The sequence below is a fragment of the Ranitomeya imitator genome, chromosome 2 (genome assembly GCF_032444005.1).
Source record: "Ranitomeya imitator isolate aRanImi1 chromosome 2, aRanImi1.pri, whole genome shotgun sequence".
Taxonomy (NCBI): domain Eukaryota; kingdom Metazoa; phylum Chordata; class Amphibia; order Anura; family Dendrobatidae; genus Ranitomeya; species Ranitomeya imitator.
Window position 1 is genome coordinate 165,391,084 of NC_091283.1, and position 22,981 is coordinate 165,414,064.

Below are 22,981 nucleotides of genomic sequence, written 5' to 3' on the forward strand. Positions count from 1 at the left end.
AATTGCGGCCCGCAAAGTCACCCAAAAAACGAAAGAGTGGCCCATGATCCACACCAGCCGGTGCTCGCGGCCTGAAATAGATAACACAACAATAAAAAAAACAATTCAACTATTAAACAATTAGACCAAGTTTGGGCGGATATAGAAAATGAATCTCCTCGACTCCCACCGACCGATCTTTTTTACCACCTCCTCGCCCAAGCCCCTCCTGGCAGCTTCCGTCGCTGCGCCAATTCTAAATGAGTGCCCACTGTAATCTCCCGGTGAAATTCCCCCTGCGATCAAACATTTCTTAAAAACCGCTATGAACTGAAATCGAGATAAAAAGGAACCGTCCTCATGGACCAAAAGGGGGTTGGACAATCCTCCGCCCATCCCCATGAAAGCATTAACACACAGGACTGGGCATAACGGGGAACCGGCCACCTTACAGCCTTTACCTTGACTGTCTGTCTTAGAAAATCGAAGCCGAATGACTACCCTATCATTATACACCTCCACGTCGTCCCTCAACAAACCACCTTTGGTTCTTTTAGAGGGGCTGAACAACTCCCCTAACCGAAAGGCTCCAAAGAACGCTAATGCGAAGGCCGCCTTAAAAAGAATTATTTCCCATTGCGATGAACAGACCGAAGCTAACTGATTGCACAAAATTAATAATACCTCGTATGATACTGGGCATCTTTTATGGCTCGCCGCCCAACCTTTTCTCCATCCCTTTAACGTCTGAACTACCAAAAAAGACTTTGTGACGTCCTTAAGGCCCCGAGCCTTGAAACTGAATGCAATGTGTTATGAATAGGTAATTCAGAACCACAATGGACCTTGAAGTTCAGAGCACGCAAAGTGACCTGACAATAACCAAAAAACATAGGACGAGCTCTGAGACGTGGGAACTCTGCTGACCGCAATCCCTAATCCTATCACACCACACTAGAGGTAGCCGTGGATTGCGCCTAACGCTCCCTATGCAACTCGGCACAGCCTGAGAAACTAGCTAGGCCTGAAGACAGAAAAATAAGCCTACCTTGCCTCAGAGAAATTCCCCAAAGGAAAAGGCAGCCCCCCACATATAATGACTGTGAGTAAGATGAAAACACAAACACAGAGATGAAATAGATTTAGCAAAGTGAGGCCCGACTTACTGAATAGACCGAGGATAGGAAAGATAGCTTTGCGGTCAACACAAAAACCTACAAACAACCACGCAGAGGGGCAAAAAGACCCTCCGCACCGACTATCGGTACGGAGGTGCTCCCTCTGCGTCTCAGAGCTTCCAGCAAGCAAGAAAAACCAAAATAGCAAGCTGGACAGAAAATATAGCAACAAAAAGTAACACAAGCAGAACTTAGCTTATGCTGAGCAGACAGGCCACAGGAACGATCCAGGAGGAAGCAAGACCAATACTAGAACATTGACTGGAGGCCAGGATCAAAGCACTAGGTGGAGTTAAATAGAGCAGCACCTAACGACTTAACCTCATCACCTGAGGAAGGAAACTCAGAAGCCGCAGTACCACTCGTGACCACAGGAGGGAGCTTGATCACAGAATTCACAACAGTACCCCCCCCTTGAGGAGGGGTCACCGAACCCTCACCAGAGCCCCCAGGCCGACCAGGATGAGCCATATGAAAGGCACGAACAAGATCGGCAGCATGGACATCAGAGGCAAAGACCCAGGAATTACCTTCCTGACCATAACCCTTCCACTTAACCAGATACTGGAGTTTCCGTCTCGAAACACGAGAATCCAAAATCTTCTCCACTATATACTCCAACTCCCCCTCCACCAAAAGCGGGGCAGGAGGATCACCAGATGGAACCACAGGCGCCACGTATCTCCGCAACAATGACCTATGGAATACGTTATGGATGGAAAAAGAATCTGGAAGGGTCAAACGAAAAGACACAGGATTAAGAACCTCAGAAATCCTATACGGACCAATGAAACGAGGCTTAAACTTAGGAGAGGAAACTTTCATAGGAATATAACAAGATGACAACCAAACCAAATCCCCAACACGAAGTCGGGGACCCACACAGCGTCTGCGATTAGCGAAACGTTGAGCCTTCTCCTGGGACAAGGTCAAATTGTCCACTACATGAGTCCAAATCCGCTGCAACCTGTCCACCACAGTATCCACACCAGGACAGTCCGAAGACTCAACCTGCCCTGAAGAGAAACGAGGATGGAACCCAGAATTGCAGAAAAACGGTGAAACCAAGGTAGCCGAGCTGGCCCGATTATTAAGAACGAACTCAGCCAACGGCAAAAAGGACACCCAATCATCCTGATCAGCAGAAACAAAACATCTCAGATATGTTTCCAAGGTCTGATTGGTTCGTTCAGTCTGGCCATTTGTCTGAGGATGGAAAGCCGAGGAAAAAGACAAATCAATGCCCATCCTAGCACAAAAGGCTCGCCAAAACCTCGAAACAAACTGGGAACCTCTGTCAGAAACGATGTTCTCTGGAATGCCATGTAAACGAACCACATGCTGGAAGAACAATGGCACCAAATCAGAGGAGGAAGGTAATTTAGACAAGGGTACCAAATGGATCATCTTACAGAAGCGATCACAAACTACCCAAATGACCGACATTTTTTGAGAGACGGGGAGATCCGAAATAAAATCCATAGAGATATGTGTCCAAGGCCTCTTCGGGATCGGCAAGGGCAAAAGCAACCCACTGGCACGAGAACAGCAGGGCTTAGCCCGAGCACAAATCCCACAGGACTGCACAAAAGAACGCACATCCCGCGACAGAGACGGCCACCAAAAGGATCTAGCCACCAAATCTCTGGTACCAAAGATTCCAGGATGACCAACCAACACCGAACAATGAACCTCAGAGATAACTTTATTCGTCCACCTATCAGGGACAAACAGTTTCTCTGCTGGGCAACGATCAGGTTTATTAGCCTGAAATTTTTGCAGCACCCGCCGCAAATCAGGGGAGATGGCAGACACAATTACTCCCTCTTTGAGAATACCCGCCGGCTCAGGCAAACCCGGAGAGTCGGGCACAAAACTCCTAGACAGGGCATCCGCCTTCACATTTTTAGAGCCCGGAAGGTATGAAACCACAAAGTCAAAATGGGAGAAAAACAGTGACCAACGAGCCTGTCTAGGATTCAACCGTTTGGCAGACTCGAGATAAGTCAAGTTCTTGTGATCCGTCAAGACCACCACGCGATGCTTAGCTCCTTCAAGCCAATGACGCCACTCCTCGAATGCCCACTTCATGGCCAGCAACTCTCGATTGCCAACATCATAATTTCGCTCAGCAGGCGAAAACTTCCTGGAAAAGAAGGCGCATGGCTTCATCACCGAGCAATCAGCACCTCTTTGCGACAAAACAGCCCCCGCTCCAATTTCAGAAGCATCAACCTCAACCTGGAACGGAAGCGCAACATCTGGTTGACACAACACAGGGGCAGAAGAAAAACAACGCTTTAACTCTTGAAAAGCTTCCACAGCAGCAGAAGACCAATTGCCCACATCAGCACCCTTCTTGGTCAAATCGGTCAATGGTTTAGCAATACCAGAAAAATTACAGATGAAGCGACGATAAAAATTAGCAAAGCCAAGGAACTTTTGCAGACTCTTCAGAGATGTCGGCTGAGTCCAATCATAAATGGCCTGGACCTTAACAGGGTCCATCTCGATGGTAGAAGGGGAAAAAATGAACCCCAAAAATGAAACTTTCTGAACACCAAAGAGACACTTTGATCCCTTCACAAACAAAGAATTAGCACGCAGGACCTGGAACACCATTCTGACCTGCTTCACATGAGACTCCCAATCATCCGAGGAGACCAAAATATCATCCAAGTATACAATCAGGAATTTATCCAGGTACTCTCGGAAGATGTCATGCATAAAGGACTGAAATACTGATGGAGCATTGGCAAGTCCGAATGGCATAACTAGGTACTCAAAATGGCCCTCAGGCGTATTAAATGCAGTTTTCCATTCATCGCCCCGTTTAATACGCACAAGATTATATGCACCACGAAGATCTATCTTGGTGAACCAACTAGCCCCCTTAATCCGAGCAAACAAATCAGATAGCAGCGGCAAGGGGTACTGAAATTTGACCGTGATTTTATTTAGAAGGCGGTAATCAATACAAGGTCTCAGCGAACCATCCTTCTTGGCCACAAAAAAGAACCCTGCTCCCAATGGCGATGACGATGGCCGAATATGACCCTTCTCCAAGGATTCTTTTACGTAACTCCACATAGCGGCGTGCTCAGGTACAGATAAATTAAACAGTCGACCCTTAGGAAACTTACTACCAGGAATCAACTCGATAGCACAATCACAATCCCTATGCGGAGGTAGGGCATTGGACTTGGGCTCATCGAATACATCCCGGTAATCAGACAAGAACTCTGGGACCTCAGAAGGGGTGGATGATGAGATAGACAGAAATGGAACATCACCATGTACCCCCTGACAACCCCAGCTGGACACAGACATTGATTTCCAATCTAATACTGGGTTATGGACTTGTAGCCATGGCAACCCCAACACGACCACATCATGCAGATTTTGCAACACCAGAAAGCGAATATCCTCCTGATGCGCAGGAGCCATGCACATGGTCAGCTGGGTCCAATACTGAGGCTTATTCTTGGCCAAAGGCGTAGCATCAATTCCTCTCAATGGAATAAGACACTGCAAGGGCTCTAAGACAAACCCACATCGCCTAGCAAACTCCAAGTCCATCAAATTCAGGGCAGCGCCTGAATCCACAAATGCCATGACAGAATAGGAAGACAAAGAGCAGATCAAAGTAACGGACAAAAGAAATTTCGACTGTACCGTACCAATGGTGGCAGACTTAGCGAACCGCTTAGTGCGCTTAGGACAATCGGAGATCGCATGAGTGGAATCACCACAGTAGAAACACAGCCCATTCTGACGTCTGTGTTCTTGCCTTTCTGCTCTGGTCAAAGTCCTATCGCACTGCATAGGCTCAGGTTTATGCTCAGATAATACCGCCAAATGGTGCACAGATTTACGCTCACACAAGCGTCGACCGATCTGAATGGCCAAAGACATAGACTCATTCAGACCAGCAGGCATAGGAAATCCCACCATGACATCCTTAAGGGCTTCAGAGAGACCCTTTCTGAAGATTGCTGCCAAAGCACATTCATTCCATTGAGTGAGCACAGACCACATTCTAAACTTCTGACAATAAATCTCTATCTCATCCTGACCCTGACACAGAGCCAGCAAATTTTTCTCTGCCTGATCCACTGAATTAGGTTCATCGTACAGTAATCCGAGCGCCAGGAAAAACGCATCAATATTACATAATGCAGGATCTCCTGGTGCAAGGGAAAATGCCCAGTCTTGAGGGTCGCCACGTAATAAAGAAATTATGATCTTAACTTGTTGAACTGGGTCACCAGAGGAGCGAGGTTTCAACGCCAGAAACAGTTTGCAATTATTTTTGAAACTCAGAAATTTAGCTCTATCTCCAGAAAACAAATCAGGAATAGGAATTCTTGGTTCTAACATAGAATTCTGAGCCACAAAGTCTTGAATATTTTGTACTCTTGCAGTGAGAAGATCCACACATGAAGACAGACCTTTAATGTCCATCACCACACCTGTGTTCTGAACCACCCAAATGTCTAGGGGAAAAAAAAGGCAAAACACAGTGCAAAGAAAAAAAAATGGTCTCAGAACTTCTTTTTTCCCTCTATTGAGAAGCATAGTACTTTGGGCCTCCAGTACTGTTATGAATAGGTAATTCAGAACCACAATGGACCTTGAAGTTCAGAGCACGCAAAGTGACCTGACAATAACCAAAAAACATAGGACGAGCTCTGAGACGTGGGAACTCTGCTGACCGCAATCCCTAATCCTATCACACCACACTAGAGGTAGCCGTGGATTGCGCCTAACGCTCCCTATGCAACTCGGCACAGCCTGAGAAACTAGCTAGGTCTGAAGACAGAAAAATAAGCCTACCTTGCCTCAGAGAAATTCCCCAAAGGAAAAGGCAGCCCCCCACATATAATGACTGTGAGTAAGATGAAAACACAAACACAGAGATGAAATAGATTTAGCAAAGTGAGGCCCGACTTACTGAATAGACCGAGGATAGGAAAGATAGCTTTGCGGTCAACACAAAAACCTACAAACAACCACGCAGAGGGGCAAAAAGACCCTCCGCACCGACTATCGGTACGGAGGTGCTCCCTCTGCGTCTCAGAGCTTCCAGCAAGCAAGAAAAACCAAAATAGCAAGCTGGACAGAAAATATAGCAACAAAAAGTAACACAAGCAGAACTTAGCTTATGCTGAGCAGACAGGCCACAGGAAAGATCCAGGAGGAAGCAAGACCAATACTAGAACATTGACTGGAGGCCAGGATCAAAGCACTAGGTGGAGTTAAATAGAGCAGCACCTAACGACTTAACCTCACTACCTGAGGAAGGAAACTCAGAAGCCGCAGTACCACTCGTGACCACAGGAGGGAGCTTGATCACAGAATTCACAACAGCAATGCCCACCAACAACTTGTTCAGTCTGGACACGGACCAACCTGACTCTTTAAAATGCCCGATCAACAACAATAATGTGCTCTCATCCTGCAGTCCCGCCCCTAAAGAAACACGCCACTCTTCCCAAGTACCCCATGCCTGCTGATACTGACTCCACAACCTAACCAATAAAGAGTTCTGAAACAGATAATCTACTGCCCGCCAGGAACCTTCCATAACTCCACTGGGCACTCCCGGCCTGTCGACTCCGCCAGAGGTACCAATTCTCGAAAACGATCTCCCTGCAAGTGAGAAAGAGCAACAGAGACAGGGTTAGAAGCCATCGACCTGACCTCCGCCACAATCCACAAATTCAAAGATAAGCCCAAAAACACCAAACGCTGCAAAATTTTTACTACCGCCGGTGAATCAGCCAACAGTGAATTTATCGCCACGGCAACCACATCGGACCCACATGGAAAACGAATCTTCCTGTCTCGCACACTGTTACCCCATAACGACAACGCAACAGCGATAGGGAACAAATGAGGAAGAACCCGATTTTGTAGCCAACCTTGCTCCTGCCAGAAACCAGGATATTCAGCCAACAACCAACTGCCTTGAAAAAAACAAACCAAAACCACGATCATCCACCACAGCAATGATGAAACCCAAATCATCTGAATTCGCAACCGGTTTTATCCAGATAGACTTTCCGTTGTAATTCTCCAAAAAATTTGCCCATACTGCCAAATCTTCATGCAATTCCTTCTTTAGTCTGATAAAATGAACCGGAGATCGAACGCCCCTGGTCGCCAACGACAACCTGCGGCAGAATGCCCTTCCCATCGGCATAATACGGCAAGCGAAGTTCAATTTGCCAAGCAAAGATTGTACCTCCCTCAGCCTCAATTTTTTAGCACTACATGCCCTAGACACCTCTTCGCTCAGAGCGCTAACCTTATCCTCAGGCAGCCTGCACACCATTTCTAAGGTATCGATTTCTATACCCAGAAAACTCAGAACAGTGACTGGACCCACAGTTTTGTCCGGAGCTAAAGGAACCTCGAAAATCTTGCACACTCTCTCCATAGTGTGCAATAGCACCGAGCAATCGGTACTTTGAGCCGGGCCTATAAACAGGAAGTCATCCAGATAGTGAATGCAGGATTTCAAGCCCGACACGTCTTTCACCACCCACTCCAAAAAGGTGCTAAAAGTTTCGAAGTACGCGCAGGAAAGGGAACAACCCATGGGGAGACAGCGATCGATGTAAAAACCTCCATCCCAATAGCAACCCAGGAGATGCATACTCTCCGGGTGAACCGGTAGTAGCCTGAAAGCCGCTTCGATATCCAATCCATAGCCGCATCAAATGAAGTGTAAATCACCGAACATAACTGAGAGTCAATTCCGTCATTTACTGAGGATCCTTTCGGAAAGGACAGATGATGAATCAATCTGAATTTATTGGGTTCCTTTTTTGGCACCACGCCCAACGGGGAAACCCTCAGATTGCGTATAGGCGCCACTGGAAAAGGGCCGGCCATCCTACTCAATTTAACTTCGCTTTGCAGCTTTTTAGCAAACACGTCAGGAAATTGCAGAGCCGATTTCAAATTTTTTGTGGAAAATTTATGTTCCGCATACACGAATGGAATACGGAAACCATCCCGAAAACCTCCTTCTAACAAAGCTGCAGCTGGTGAATCAGGGTACCTATTTAGAAATGGCACCATTATGTCCAGACGAATTGGCGTCATTCCTTTTTTCAGAACCGTCTCCGCTTCTCTGTCTGCCACACATAAAACATTTGGATGACCCGTGTGGTCCCCCGCAAGTTGCACATTCATGCTTGAATTTGCATTTTCTCCCAAATTTACAACACCCTTCATTGAATGCAAAGCACAGTCCTCTCTGCATTGCCGCTGAGTGTCCCGACTGCCCTGAACCCCCAGTGTTTCCAGGAAATGACTGGCTGCCTGACCCAAAGCGTGACGGGACCATAACCTTCATTCACAAAGCTATATCTTTGTGATCCCATCGAATACTGGGCCTAATGGCCTTCCGTTGCCGGAATTGCTCATCGTATCTGAGCCAACCTTGGCCCCCGTAAGTCCGATAAGCTTCCCCAATCGCATCCATATAACAAAAAAGCCCCGAGCAGTTCTCGGGGGACCTCTCACCAATCACACTCGCCAAAATGGCGAATGCCTGTAACCAATTAGAAAACGTCCTAGGAATCAGCCTAAAACGCCTTTTTTCTTCCTCCTCTTTTTTTAAATCATCTTTGCGCAGCCTGTCCAATTGAAAACGCTCTAGTGGTAATAAGGAGAATATTTCCACGTATTCCCCTTTCCAATTTTTTTTCCCTAGTTTCACTTTTTAAGTGTTCTCCCAACGGTCCCTCGAAACAAACGTATACCTCCCCACGGGCCGCGTCATCCAAACGCACTGAGGTATCTTTTTCCGCTTCCCCTGCCTGACTGGCAACAGACACGCTAACTGAAGGTACGGCGGCACTCGTCGCCGCAGCATCATTCCCCACGTTATCGGATGACATACTCCTAGAACTCATATCAGTGAACCCCAGAGAACCCCTCAAACCCGAAACTTCCCCCGGATTCCCAAGCCATGCCGCAGAAGGAGAAGACCCCAGGTTTGAACCCCCCGATCCCCATAGCACCGCCAGATCTCTAAGCCCATGCATGAGCCATAAGCCCTAACCCCCTCCCGACTCCCCCGATAAATACATCCCAACTAATACTGACAGAGGGAGCTAACACAGGGGTACATGAAAGAAAAGGATTGTCCTCACCTAGCTGCCCGAGCGCTGTGGACCCGGCAGCCGAAGATCCTGAAGCCAGACGTACGTGCTCCTCTCCTGAGCTCTCCATCCGTTGGTCCCCGGGTAAGTCAGACGGCCGACTGCCGTCCAGTAACACCCCATCCGAAGGTGCAGGGTCCCTTGCTGCTGACGCCGCCGCTGTGAAGATGCCTGAGCCAGCGTAACGCTGCCCGTGCTGGGAAGTGCTCCTATCTGCAGCTGTGACATGGCCAGACCCCCTGGATAGACTCAGCCCCGGCCTGCTCTGGCTAGAGGAAGTCAGCCCTCCAGCTCCCTGCCCCTTCCCAGGCAGTGCACTGCTGACAGGGCCGGCAGAACGCCGCCCGTTAGATGCCACACGCCGAGAGGCCTGGGAATAAGGCCCCAGCCTCCTGGAAGCGCCCGCTCCCCCGCGCCGAGCAGGATCACCTGACCAGGCGCAGCCCGCCGCTCCTGGTCCCGACACCTGGTGAGTCACACGCGTCGAGGAGGAGGCCGACACCTCCCCCTGCTGCAGACCCAGCCGTGCTGGATTCCTCCTGGCTCTGCCGCGGGCCGCTGCTGCACCACCGCTCGCATTTCCTGCCGGAGGGTCCATAGAGGGGCTCCTGATACGGCGCCGGGCCCGAGGGGTGATGTCGGGGATCAAGCGCGCCGGAGGCCTGGACCTCCGCGGCCGGCGTCCCTCTGCAGGTACCTGGGCTGGTCCCGTCACCGCTCCATCCAGAAGGCTGCTTATGGACTGCTGCAGCCATTCATAGTAACATAGTAACATAGTAACAGTTAGTAAGGCCGAAAAAAGACATTTGTCCATCCAGTTCAGCCTATATTCCATCATAATAAATCATAATAAATACCCAGATCTACGTCCTTCTACAGAACCTAATAATTGTATGATACAATATTGTTCTGCTCCAGGAAGACATCCAGGTCTCTCTTGAACCCCTCGACTGAGTTCGCCATCACCACCTCCTCAGGCAAGCAATTCCAGATTCTCACTGCCCTAACAGTAAAGAATCCTCTTCTATGTTGGTGGAAAAACCTTCTCTCCTCCAGACGCAAAGAATGCCCCCTTGTGCCCGTCACCTTCCTTGGTATAAACAGATCCTCAGCGAGATATTTGTATTGTCCCCTTATATACTTATACATGGTTATTAGATCGCCCCTCAGTCGTCTTTTTTCTAGACTAAATAATCCTAATTTCGCTAATCTATCTGGGTATTGTAGTTCTCCCATCCCCTTTATTAATTTTGTTGCCCTCCTTTGTACTCTCTCTAGTTCCATTATATCCTTCCTGAGCACCGGTGCCCTGTGTGCTGGCCTGTTCACACAGTCTCTGCAATAAGGCCTCCACGTCCATCCCTGGGGATTTCAGCCACCGCCGGACCAGCAGGTGAGCGTGGCAGTTGCCGAGGTGAAATTGTCGGTTTCTTATCCAAATCACCCCCTCAGTAAGCTCCCCTTGCTTGCTCCTCCCTGCCTCATCCAAACCCCGCCGCCCCTCTGTCCAAATTCAAAAGTACACAGCTCAAGCAAAGTATTTAACCCCAACTTGCCCTTGCCCACCCTGAGGCTCTGCCATTCCCCGTGACCCCATCATGCTGGCCTCCCTTGAGGGCCAGGGCCCAGTACGGCCTTTCCTGGACACTCAGCTCCCGCTCGCATCGGATGTGATATGCTGGTGTGACTCCAGCCTGAGTGTGAGAAACTGAATAACCATTTACGCTTGTTTCTGAGTCACACATGCAGTGAGTCAGCAGTGTTCGTAACACACATGATAGGTTTAGATACACTGGCTAAGCAGCCAACATAACACATGATAGGTTTAGATACACTGGCTTAGCAGCAGACAATTCCTGGGGATTATTTCATTTCATGTTGTTTCAGAAATATCTGTATTACAATATAGGGGGCAATAATGTGGTTCTGATCTGTGGTTCCAGTAAATTGTCTTGGTCAGTCCTCCTGTACAACATAAATGACATAATAACAGCACCTGTTATTTGCAGTAGATGAGGCATTTATTGCTCATGCCCTAGGTTTGGATAGATGGCACATGGTGCTTGCCCTTTGCCTACAAGTGACCTTTCAGAACCACATTCCTTACAATACACCGCATTCACATATCCATTTCTCATCCACATAGAGTGACAGTCACTAGGGATGAGCAGACCCATGGAAGTCTAAAGTTTGGTTCGGGTACCAAAACTGTACTTGAAAAAATTCTAATTTCTCTCTCCAATGGACTTCATCTTGAAGTTCAAACATTGCAACGGACTAACAGAAGAAGTCCATGTTCGGAATTTAGCATTGGACAGTAACTATACGGTACACTCTGGGTTCGCTCATCTCTGTCACCATGGAAATAAATTCCTTTGTGGGTTGGAAACTTTCCTTCTTATGTAGACTGCTTTATGGTACTATGGCTGTGCATAAGATAAAGCCAACAATTATTATTGCCCTTGACCGCCAGGGTCTTTACAATTAACTCCTTTACTATTTAGGAATTGTATATAGTAGTATTATTTTGTCATGTTATGTGGACACGTTATGGCAGTATTATTTAACATTGTTTTGCAGTATTAATTAGAAACTCAATTACTGTATTTCACACTTACTATATGGAAGTATAATTTGACATTGTATAGCAGTATAATGTGGGCAATGAATGCCAGTATACAGTGGACACTGTATAGTAGTATTGGCAATTTATGGAAGGTTAATTTTGTGCAATGTCAGTACTGATGTCGGTATTGCACAGGCACTATTAAACATTGCATGCACTTATCATTTGGCATTGGTATGTTAGCATTGTTTTAACTCTGCATGTGAGTATTTTTTGGCATTGTATGAAAGTATTATTATATAGACATCGTATGGTAGTATGATTCAAAGAATGAAAAGTTAGGGTACTGTACAGGAGTATTAATTGGCACAGTGTAACAGTGTTATATTATGATCACTTGGGTGAAAAGAACATATATTTTCAATCTAACTCACAATCTAACTACAGAGGGCGGAAAGAAGGGAAACTTAAAGGGGTATTCCCATCCCCAAGATTCTATCCAATATGTAATAGGTGTAATAATAATAATAATATTAGAAAATACCTTCAATTTAAAATGTAGTATAGTTCTTGTGGAGACATGAGGGTCAGTGGGTGATCTAGTCCGCTGGCCCTGCTGCCTTTAGAACACAGCTAGAAGAGTATAACCCAATAAAAATAAAACATAACTTTTACTAATAATATTAAAAAGTGGACAGAACAATACAAAATACAAATAAAAGTGCTCACGCCGAAAACCGTGCTCTAATAAAAAACTGGTTTGATCTCACCAATTATGGACGACGGGTACCCATACCAGTGATGAAGGGTCCCAGGGAGGGTCCAGAAGTTGTAGGGTAATGTAAAGGGGACGGGGGACCTGTTTCCTAAACCCCTGTCGTGCCCCAGCAATAGCTCCTGTCCTTACAAGGACAGGCCCAAGTGAGCCCTACAATGGATACCCCCCGTTGTATGTAGTATGGTAGATACCTCCCTACGCGTTTCCTCTCCAATCACGGAGATTCATCAGGGGAGTTTTAATGGCCAAAAGGCCCAGAGGTAGCTTCAAAGTCCATAAATGCTCAAAAATCCATAAATTAGAAAGGGTAGGGGATATACGCAGTGGCTGTATATCATCCCCGGCATAGGCAGTTCTGTGCGATGTCTGTGTGTGGTCACAGAAGGTCACCACACACAGACATCGCACAGAACTGCCTATGCCGGGGATGATATACAGCCACTGCGTATATCCCCTACCCTTTCTAATTTATGGATTTTTGAGCATTTATGGACTTTGAAGCTACCTCTGGGCCTTTTGGCCATTAAAACTCCCCTGATGAATCTCCGTGATTGGAGAGGAAACGCGTAGGGAGGTATCTACCATACTACATACAACGGGGGGTATCCATTGTAGGGCTCACTTGGGCCTGTCCTTGTAAGGACAGGAGCTATTGCTGGGGCACGACAGGGGTTTAGGAAACAGGTCCCCCGTCCCCTTTACATTACCCTACAACTTCTGGACCCTCCCTGGGACCCTTCATCACTGGTATGGGTACCCGTCGTCCATAATTGGTGAGATCAAACCAGTTTTTTATTAGAGCACGGTTTTCGGCGTGAGCACTTTTATTTGTATTTTGTATTGTTCTGTCCACTTTTTAATATTATTAGTAAAAGTTATGTTTTATTTTTATTGGGTTATACTCTTCTAGCTGTGTTCTACTTATCTACCCTGAGAGTTGTGCATTAGCTTGGTCTTTCTAAGCTACAGCTGTCTAATACCCTGCTGCCTTTAGAAAGACCGCATGGAGTAGGGCTCATTCCACTAAATGCCCGCTCTCCTTTCCTGTGTCCATGGGGCCAGGTTACCGGTTGGTCCCAACCTGACTTCTTCAAATGCCTCCATGGGGCCAGTGATGGTCAAAGAATCAAATCTTTATTCCTCCAGCTGGGGCCCTTGTTCCTTAAGCTGACTTCCTGTGGAGTGTCCCAAATCTGTATCCCTTCAGTTGGAGTCCTCGCTGCTATTCTGTAGAGTCTCTTTGCAAAGGATAAAGGTCCTTTTTTATACCCACATCTGTCCTTCAGGCCATCATCCACAGGTAAGCGGGAAGGTAGAATGAGGTCAACTCTCACTGTTTGAGTATTTAATCAATATGCATAGTTTGTCCTTCACTGTTTGCAAGGTTAACAAGCTACATGGACTTATACAATGGGTAATCAATATATTAGCAAACATCGATTTTCAGTGACCCTGCATCCCTATCCTCCGAGGATAGTAGCAAATTAAACTGTAGGAGCTGATATAATAGGTAAACAGCAGCCATTCAATAATTCACAAACATCAATTCAATCTACAACAAGAGTCATAAACTCATATGAACTATAGTCTACGTCTCTTGATTTACTGGAAAATATGTCTGACATAATTAAGAATACATGTGATGTCGTCACATTCCCCTCACCCATCTTAATTAGCCAGACGTGATAGGATTCCGATCATCCTTCTCCTGGTCCCCATCTTGGGTTGGGTAACTCCTCACGTAATCGAGAACTGAACTTGTATAGATTGCGCCCACACATGGCGCCCTGCGTATCCCGTGGTTCCTGGAAGCTGATGAAGGTGAACAGTTTGGCACCACCTCCCCCATGATTCTTCAGCTTGATGGTACGGATCTGCTCGTACCAATAGAACCACTCTTCCAGCTCCTCCCACTTGAGGCTCTGGGTCCCAATGCGACCAACAACTCCTGAATTCGGGCTACTTAGGACTGGGTATTTGATTACAGACTACCACTGGATCCTTGATTTTGCAGACAGTTCAATTCTTCTTGGTCAAACTCATTACCCTCCACAACGTCCTGAGCATCCCAAAGGACCAATTCCTGTATCAAATCAGACTGAGTGTCAGTGGTCCTGTATTTGATCCATCAAAGTCGGCACAGTTCTTGTAGTTGCCATTTCTTGTTGCAGCTGTATATCCCCTCCAGTCCTTCTCCCAAGGAGTCGGACATGGTGGCGCCCGAAACCTCCTGTGTATGCATCACCTATGGTCTGCTGGGTCTTTCTATATACTTCCACGGTTGTGGAGACATTGGACGGTGTCTACGAACACCAGTCCCCTGCAGTTCCCCCGGATCAGCCGGGCTAAGTCGTATCCCACCACTGCCACTAAGTGTGGAGACATGAGGGTAAGTGTGTGCTCTCGTCCACTAGCCCGCCTGTATTTAGATAGACCGCATGAACTAGGGCTCATCCCACAAAATGTCTGCTCTCTTTTCCCATGGCCAGAGTACTACTCAGACAACCAGGTGAGGGTAAAACAGTGTGGCAATAATTTATTGAACCACTAACAGACAATACCATATAGAACAGTCCTAGCAAATACAGAAGATGGTGCAAAAGATAAAGTCTCACCCTTCCGCTGGCTCTCCGGTGTAACTGGGACTACTAAGCTGGGGTACCTCTTTCAGTACCACCCCGTGTTTCAGGAGGTCCACTCTGCTTTGGCTGGAGTCTGAATGAAGGACGCTGGCTGGAATTGCTTGGTTACATGGGCGCATATAAAAGATCACTGCTTCTCCACGTTTTTCCAGTCTGACAACACTTTACTCACAGGACACAGAATATATCACACAGATACAGAGGGCAGGCCAATTGAAAAATCGGCAGGCCAGACATACATTACAATAGCCGCAGGAGGCCGGAGTCTGACAATATTTACTGTAGGAATTACAAAGGTGGGGGGCGGACAAAAGGGGAATATCGTGTCCCCTCTGCCCAGGGACACAGCCTGTGGGTTGATGCATTAGGGACATGCATCTCACATGGAACCTATTATACATACATATAACTGCACAACATATTCTGGGTGCTGAATAGTTCCATAACACGTAACATGGCTCCCCTTTTCAGCGACGCGATCGGCATACACAATCTGATCCTTAACGGATCGGTTTGGGGATGACCAAAGTTTATGGGGTTCGTACAAGTTCCGTTTGTCGACTTAGTCCATCGGCGTTACCGTTTTGTTTGCCGGGTCTGTAGTGGATGGTGAAGTCCAGAGGTTGTAGGGCTAAACTCCACCGCAGCAATCTGGCTTTGTCTCCGGAGACCCGATTAAGCCAGACTAGGGGATTATGGTCCGTTAGGAGGGAAAACTGTCGTCCATACAAATATGGTTGCAACTTTCTGAGTGCCCATACTACCGCCAGGCACTCCTTCTCGATGGCCGCATAGCTTACTTCACGGGGCAGTAGTTTACGACTCAGGTAAGCTACCAGGTGTTCTTGGCCGTCCGGCCTGACTTGGCTCAGTACTGCCCCCAATCCAAACATAGAAGCGTCTGTGTGAACAAGGAAATGTTTAGTTGGATCGGGTGCGGCCAATACAGGGGTATTGGTGAGGGCGTCCTTTAGTTGGCGGAAGGCTTCCTCACACTCTGGGGTCCAGGTCACCTGGCGGGGTTGGTTCTTACAGGTCAGATCAGTGAGGGGCTTGGCTACGCTGCTGTAATTGGGAATGAATTTCCTGTAATACCCCGCTATCCCTAGAAATGCCATGACCTGGGTTTTAGTGCGTGGGGTGGGCCATTTGGCTATGGCCTCAATCTTGGCTGGTTCTGGTCGCTGTTTCCCACTTCCCACCCAATGCCCTAAATACTGAACCTCTGCTTTGCCCACATTACACTTGTTTGAGTTCAGGGTGATTCTGTCCTTGTGGATCCTGTCCAATACTGTCTCTAGGTGATTTAGATGCTCTTCCCATGTCGCACTGTAGATGGCGATGTCGTCCAGGTAGGCACAAGCATAGTCCTGGAGACCATCCAGAAGCCGGTCAGCCAGCCTCTGGAAGGTGCTGGGGCATTCTTCATCCCGAATGGCATTGTCACGCCGTTAATGGCGATAAAGGGGCAGGACGGCATACTAGGACCCACACCTGTCCCTGCCACTATAATGGCGCCCTGGTTTTCCCTTATCTCAAGGGTACCTACAATGGTTAGGAGGCCTGAGCCGCCAGCGTATCCCTGTCTCCTGTGCAGGCCCTATCAGTGGCCCCCTCTCCCCCCAAGGGAGGTGGACGGCACCAGTGTATAAATACGACAATTAAACAGGGTATACAGACAGGGTAACTAAAAGTCTCAAACTCACCAAATTCTCACACAACCACAGAGGAAACACAGAGAAGGGAAGAGAAGGAAAAAACTAGGAAGGAAAACAGGCTTAACATGCAACCAAAACAGCAGACACCAATCTCTGTAAATAAACCTCCAAGCTCCTAATACCATACTCCTTCTCACTCCAAGCCAGGCAACAGAACTGATCACTGACAACAGTTGTAGACAAAGCTGAGTCTATATAGGAGCGGAGATTACCAAAACCAAATCAGCTCTCAGTAACTTCAGTAACAAGGTTTAACTCCTGCCCTGCTGGCACAAGACAGCCAGGTCAGAATTCAGGAGAAGAGCCTCTGTTCATCGTGTGTGAACGAGGCCCAGAGCGCTGCAGTTCTCTGGAACCTCTCTGTCATGGTAGCCCCGTGACAGTACCCCCCCCCCCCCCTTCTACGAGGGACCTCCGGAACCTCAGGACCAGGTCTCTCAGGATGAGCTGTATGAAATTCCCAGACTAACCTAACCACATGGACATCGGCTGCAGGTACCCACATCCTCTCCTCAGGACCGTACCCTTTCCAATGTATAAGATACTGTAGAGACCGGCGAACAAGTCGAGAATCCATGACCCTGGCTATCTGGAACTCGAGATTTCCATCAACAAGGACTGGAGAGGGAGGTAAAGGTGATGGATTAGGTGACGCCACAAACCTCTTGAGTAAGGAGCGATGAAAAACATTATGAATCCTAAACGACTGAGTTAAAGCCAGCCGAAATGCAACAGGATTGACGACAGCCACAATCCTATAAGGGCCAATAAACCTAGGGCCTAATTTCCACGAGGAAACTCTCAGTTTAATATTCTTTGAGGACAACCAAACCCAATCACCCACACATAGGTCCGGACCTTTCATACATCTCCGATCAGCCGCATTCTTATATCTGGAACTCATCCTCTTTAACTTATCAAGAACCCCTTGCCATACGGACGTGATGGGCGAAGAAAACCTCTCCTCTTCAGGCACCCCCGAGGAATCCTTCCTATTAAATTAACTGAATTGAGGATGAAAACCATATGCCCCGAAAAACGGGGACTTACCAGTGGACTCATGAGTACGGTTGTTTATTGCAAACTCTGCCAACGGTAAGTACTTAACCCAGTCCTCCTGATTTTCTGAAATGAAACACCTGAGATAAGTTTCAAGATTTTGATTTACACGCTCTGTTTGACCATTAACCCCTTTCTGCCATTGGACTGTTGTGAATTCTGCTTTTGGGCTCCCTCCGGTGGCTGTAGATGGTAATGCAGTTGTGCCTGGACTGCAGGATTGGACAGGTGTATCTGCTAATTGCAAAGCTGACTGGGGTATTTAGCTTTGCAGGACTCATTAGTCCCTGCCAGTTGTCAATGTTCTATTGCCAGTAATGGTTCTCTGCCTGGCCTCTCCTGCCTGCTGCCATTTCAGCTAAAGATAGGTGTCTGATTCTGTTTCTTAGGCTCACAGGCTGTGTGTCTATTTTTCAGTCCTGTTCATAGTTTCTATTTTGTTCCAGCTTCGACTGTCCTGTTGTTTTCTCAGTCTGGTTGTATTCGCTGGAGTTGCAGATATACTCTCCACACCTTTAGTTAGGTGGTGGAGTTTTTGTATTTTTCTGCTGTGGATATTTTGTAGATTTTGTGCTGACCGCTCAGTATCCTGTACTATACTTTCCTATCTAGGTAGAAGTGGCCTCCTTTGCTAAATCTGTTTTCCGCCTGCGTGTGTCTTTTCCTCTCCTACTAACCGTCATTATTTGTGGGGGGCTACCTATCCTTTGGGGGTCTACTCTGAGGCAAGTCAGTTTTCCTATTTTCTATCTTTAGGGAAAATTAGTCCTCCGGCTGTGTCGAGGTGTCTAGATCTGGATAGGCACACCCCACGGCTACTTCTAGTGTCTGTGATAAGTTCAGAGTTAGCGGTCTGTATAGTTACCACTACTCCAGCGAAGGTTTTTTCATGTTGTTCCAAGGCCGCCTGATCATAACATTGGACGTACAATTCCGTCCATGTGGGGTGGGCCCTAAGTCCCAAGGACGGAATAGTACGTCCAGGGCGATCAGCCGCGCTCACGGGGGGAGCGCAGCCGATCGCGGCCGGGTATCAGCTGTCTATCGCAGCTGACATCCGGCACTATGTGCCAGGAGCGGTCAGGGACCGCCCCCGGCACATTAACCCCCAACACACCGCGATCAAACATGATCGCGGTGTGCCGGCGGTATAGGGAAGCGTCGCGCAAGGAGGGGGCTCCCTGCGGGCTTCCCTGAGACCCCCGCAGCAACGCGATGTGATCGCGTTGCTGCGAGGGTCTCCCTACCTCCCTCCCTGTAGCAGGCCCGGATCCAAAATGGCCGCGGCATCCGGGTCCTGCAGGGAGGGAGGTGGCTTACCAAGTGCCTGCTCAGAGCAGGCGCTTGGTAAGCCTGCACTGCTGTAAGTCAGATCGGTGATCTGACAAAGTGCTATGCAAACTGTCAGATCATCGATCTGTGATGTCCCCCCCTGGGACAAAGTAAAAAAAAAAATTTCCAAATGTGTAAAAAAAAAATAAAAAAAAATAATTCCTAAATAATGAAAAAAAAAATATTATTCCCATAAATACATTTATCTAAATTAAAAAAAAAACAATAAAAGTACACATATTTAGTATCGCCGCGTCCGTAACGACCCGACCTATAAAACTGGCCCACTAGTTAACCCCTTCAGTTAGCACCGTAAGAAAGAAAAAAAAAAACAAGGCAAAAAACAACGCTTTATTATCATACCGCTGAACAAAAAGTGGAATAACACGCGATCAAAAAGACGGATATAAATAACCATGGTACCGCTGAAAATGTCATCTTGTCCTGCAAAAAAACGAGCTGCCATACAGCATCATCAGCAAAAAAATAAAAAAGTTATAGTCCTGAGAATAAAGCGATGTAACAATTATTATTTTTTCTATAAAATAGTTTTTATCGTATAAAAGCGCCAAAACATAAAAAAGATAAAAATGAGGTAACACTGTAATTGTACTGACCTGAAGGATAAAACTGCTTTATCAATTTTACCAAACGCGGAACAGTATAAATGCCTCCCCCAAAAGAAATTCATGAATAGCTGGATTTTGGTCATTCTGCCTCACAAAAATCGGAATAAAAAGCAATCAAAAAATGTCACGTGCCCGAAAATGTTACCAATAAAAACGTCAACTCGTCCCGCAAAAAACAAGACCTCACATGACTCTGTGGACCAAAATATGGAAAAATTATAGCTGTCAAAATGTGGTAACGCAAAAAATATTTTTTGCAATAAAAAGCGTCTTTCAGTGTGTGACGGCTGCCAATCATAAAAATCCGCAAAAAAACTCGCTATAAAAGTAAATCAAACCCCCCTTCATCACCCCCTTAGTTAGGGAAAAATTAAAAAAATGTATTTATTTCCATTTTCCCATTAGGGCTAGGGTTGGGGCTAGGGTTAGGGTTAGGGCTAGGGTTAGGGCTAGGGTTAGGGTTAGGGCTAGGGTTAGGGCTAGGGTTAGGGCTAGGGTTAGGGCTAGGGTTAAGGCTAGGGATAGGGCTAGGGTTAGGGTTAGGGTTGGGGCTAAAGTTAGGGTTAGGGTTGGGGCTAAAGTTACGGTTAGGGTTTAGATTACATTTATGGTTGGGAATAGGGTTGGGATTAGGGTTAGGGGTGTGTCAGGGTTAGAGGTGTGGTTAGGGTTACTGTTGGGATTAGGGTTAGGGGTGTGTTTGGATTAGGGTTTCAGTTATAATTTGGGGGGTTTCCACTGTTTAGGCACATCAGGAGCTCTCCAAACGCGACATGGCGTCTGATCTCAATTCCAGCCAATTCTGCGTTGAAAAAGTAAAACAGTGCTCCTTCCCTTCCGAGCTCTCCCGTGTGCCCAAACAGGGGTTTACCCCAACATATGGGGTATCAGCGTACTCAGGACAAATAGAACAACAACTTTTGGGGTCCAACTTCTCCTGTTACCCTTGGGAAAATACAAAACTGGGTGCTAAAAAATAATTTTTGTGGGAAAAAAAAAGGATTTTTTTATTTTCACGGCTCTGCGTTATAAACTGTAGTGAAACACTTGGGGGTTCAAAGTTCTCACAACACATCTAGATAAGTTCCTTGTAGGGTCTAGTTTCCAATATGGGGTCACTTGTGGGGGGTTTCTACTGTTTAAGTACATTAGGGGCTCTGCAAACGCAATGTGACGCCTGCAGACCATTCCATCTAAGTCTGCATTCCAAATGGCGCTCCTTCCCTTCCGTGCCCTCCCATGCGCCCAAACAGTGGTTCTCCCCCACATTTGGGGTATTAGCGTACTCAGGACAAATTGGACAACAACTTTTGGGGTCGAATTTGTCCTCTTACCCTCGGGAAAATACAAAACTGGGGGCTAAAAAATAATTTTTGTGGGAAAAAATTTTTGTTTTATTTTTACGGCTCTGCATTATAAACTTCTGTGAAGCACTTGGTGGGTCAAAGTGCTCACCACACCTCTAGATAAGTTCCTTAGGGGGTCTACTTTCCAAAATGGTGTCACTTGTGGGGGGTTTCAATGTTTAGGCACATCAGGGGCTCTCCAAACGCCACATGGTGTCCCATCTCAATTCCAGTCAATTTTGCATTGAAAAGTCAAATGGCACTCCTTCGCTTCCGAGCTCTGTCATGAGCCCAAACAGTGGTTTACAGCTCTCTCCAGTGACCAACGATCAGGGGAACAACTTTGGCATCGTTGAAACTGTCTTCAACGATGCCGAAGTCCCCGGGTAACCAGGGTAAACATCGGGTTACTAAGTGCAGGGCCGCGCTTAGTAACCCTATATTTACCCTGGCTACCATTGTAAAAGTAAAAAAAAAAAAAAAAAACAGTACATACTCACATTCCTGTCATGTCCCCCAGCGTCAGCTTCCCTGCCCTGTGTAAGCGCCGGCCGTAAAGTAGAGTGGTGACGTCACCGCAGTGCTCTGCTTTAAGGCCGGCTGGCGCTGACACAGTCAGTGCGGGAAGCTGACGCCAGGGGACGTGACAGGAATGTGAGTATGTACGGTTTTTTTTTTTTTTACTTTTACAATGGTAACCAGGGTAAATATCGGGTTACTAAGCGCGGCTCTGCGCTTAGTAACCCGATATTTACCCTGGTTACCAGTTAACACATCGCTGGATCGGCGTCACACACGCCGATTCAGCGATGACTGCAGGTGATCAGCGACCAAAAAAAAAGTTCCTGATCATTCCCAGCGACCAACGATATCCCAGCAGGGGCCTGATCGTTGGTCGCTGTCACGCATAACGATTTCGTTAACAATATCGTTGCTACGTCACAAAAAGCAACAATATCGTTAACGAAATCGTTATGTGTGAAGGTACCTTTAGAAATAAACTGCACCCCATGATCTGACACAATATCTGAAGGAACACCATGTAATCTCACAACCTCCTTGATAAAGATCTATGCCAGAGTCTTTGCATTTGGTAAGGCGGGAAGGGCAATAAAATGTGACATCTTGCTAAATCTGTCAACTACGACTAAAATAACTGTGTTACCCTCAGAAACCGGTAAGTCGGTGATGAAGCCTATTGACAAATGGGTCCAAGGTCTACTGGGAATCTCCAGAGGTTGGACAGACCCAGATGGGCGAGTACGAGGGGTCTTGGAACGCGCACACACACAGCAGGCAGCGACATATTCCTGTACATCATGATTTAACCCAGACCACCAAAAACGCCAAGTGAGAAGGTCCGTGGTAACTTTACTTCCAGGGTGTCCGGCCAGGACCGAATCATGATGTTCATTAATGACCCTAAGACGAAGATTAGCAGGAACATAATGTTTACCTAAAAGACAGGCTGTTGGGGCGTCCCCCTGTGCCTCTAGGACCTCTCTCTCAAGATCCGAATAAATTGCGGCGACAATTACACCCTTCTGAAGTATAGGACTTGGCTCACAATTATCCCC